The sequence below is a fragment of the Tupaia chinensis genome, unplaced genomic scaffold (assembly GCF_000334495.1).
Source record: "Tupaia chinensis unplaced genomic scaffold, TupChi_1.0 Scaffold000248_1, whole genome shotgun sequence".
NCBI lineage: Eukaryota > Metazoa > Chordata > Mammalia > Scandentia > Tupaiidae > Tupaia > Tupaia belangeri.
This window is the reverse complement of record NW_006159726.1, coordinates 1,603,638-1,605,844: the sequence shown is the minus strand read 5'-3', so window position 1 is coordinate 1,605,844 and position 2,207 is coordinate 1,603,638. Positions and strand designations below refer to the sequence as shown.

The following is a 2,207-nucleotide window of genomic DNA, read 5'->3' as shown; positions in this document are numbered from 1 at the left end:
ATTTTTTTTCCTATGTTTGTCCCTCTGCCCTGTCTCACTCTCCCATTACAATATCCCTGCTATATACAGTTGTCTTCCAGAAGAGTTACTGAAAAAGTGATACATACAAGTAAAGGGAGAGAGGCCACGAGTTCCAACCATCAGCTCATAAAGTTTTTGGCAATAGGGAGCATAAACTCCACTCAGGGTTGGATTAAGGGAGGGTCTCCTGCAGATCCACAAGTGTAGGTGAGTCTCCAGGGAATGCAGTTTCAGGAAAGCAGTTCTGGTACGCAGGGATGATTATCAGCTGATGTGGCACAGCAGTCATCTTGTAGTTACCAGGAATGGTGTTGTGGGGATCTGCAGTGTGAGTTGTCCTTGGGTATCTGGCTTCCTTAAGAATGGCAGAGTAGTTCTTGTTTTCCCCTGAGGTAATGCAGGGCTGGTAACTGTCATCTTCTCAAGTTGCAAGTTCTTCAACCTTGTTTTCGGTCTCTGGGCCATCCAGCTCCGGAGAGGCCAGGGAGGCCGGCCCCCGGGCCCCCGGAAGGGGGGCCAGGCCATTCCGGCGCGCAGCTGCGCAGGGGTGGAACCCCCTGGCCGCGGGGCCCCCAGAGGGGGGCCCAGCAAATTGATTTTTGACAAAGGATACAATACAATGCAGTGGAGAATGGCTAGGATCAAAAAAATAAAGAACAACAAGTGCTGGCAAGGCTGTGGTTAAAAGGGAACCCACTTATACTATTGGTGGGAATGTAAATTAGCTCAATTTCTGTGGAAAACAACATGGAGTTTTCTCAGAAACATACAAATAGAACTTCCATATGACCCAGTTATCCCACTCCTTGGTATTTACCCAAAGGGTAGAAAAATACTCAATCAGAGACACTTGCACACCCATGTTTATTGCAGCATTATCCACAATTGCTAAAACATGAAACCAAGCTAAATGTCCAAAAACTGATAACTGGATTAGAAAACTGTGGCACATATATATTATAGAATACTACACAGTTGTAAGAAACAATGAGATCCTATCATTTGACTCAAAATGGGTGGATATAGAAGACTTAATGTTGATTGAAGTGAGCCAGATTTTAAAGAAACACGTTGTATATCTTCACTCAATTTGTACTGTCTATGGCAGAGGTTGAGAGCTCTGAAGATGTGATGGTGGAGAGGATGTATGTGAATGCTAGAGACTGTAAGCAGGGAAAGTGGTTGGTAGAGAGTGGGTGGTGGACAGTGAGTGTGAAGTGCTTGGGGAGGAAACAATTGACAGATGGATAAATGTAAAAATAAAATAAAAAAGGGCTGGCAGGTGGCATGGTGGTTAAAGGTGCTGGATTCCCACATGGCCAACCATGGTTCAAGCCTCTGACCTGGCAGCTTGCTCTCCCTTTCTTCCTTCGTCTCTCTCTGGTCAAATTAAAAATAATAATAACAGACCTTGGGAACGAGCAGTTAGCGTAATGGCTATGTCGCTGGATTCCCACGTAGTCGACCGCAATTCGCGTCCCGGACCCAGTGACTTAGAACTCACGCCGGACGCGAGTGCGTGCGTGCCCAAGATCCCGAGAGTAGAATGGAGGAGAAGGGATTGCGGCGTGACCAGTGACCATCTCCCCTGGGGGGAGATTTCTCGCTTTCTGTCTCTATGTCTCTCTCTGTCTGTCTGGCGAGTGTACACGCCCTATAGCGAATAAAACCTCTCAAAATAATAATAATAATAACAGACCTTGAGCCCTGAGGAATGAGATGGTCCTTCTCTGCAGACTGAGTGTCCTCTGCAATGCCCAGGGAGGCCGAGCTCTATTCCTGAGAACCCCAGTGATCAGACCAGCTCATGTCTTTGCATTTCTCCAGGACCAGTCTACCTCAGGATGGTGTAGAGCACAGGGAGTCCAGTGCATTCACCTGTCACCAAACCACCACTGGGCCTTGGACAAGTTGTTACTGATTATGTTCATAGGGATGCATCACAGAAAGCTGCCAAAGCAGGCCTTTTGGCACTCTCAGCTTTAACGTTTGCTAGACTTTGTTATTTCAACTATCATGATGTGGGTATCTGCAAAGCTGTTGCCATGCTGTGGAAGCTCTGATTTTTTTGATGTAATATTTTAAGAATTGATCGTGTGCCTCTTTGCCTTGCTCTATCATGCTGTTCTATTCACAATGAGGAGGAAATAACAGATAAGTTCATTAGTGGACAGGTCTCTTCTCCT

At 46.3% G+C, this 2,207-nt stretch overlaps 1 pseudogene; it reads left to right on the top strand.

The window, feature by feature from the left end:
• The first annotated feature begins 1,740 nt into the window (after positions 1 to 1,740).
• Positions 1,741 to 2,007, top strand: LOC102478730 (succinate dehydrogenase [ubiquinone] cytochrome b small subunit, mitochondrial pseudogene; annotated as a pseudogene).
• Positions 2,008 to 2,207: the final 200 nt, after the last annotated feature.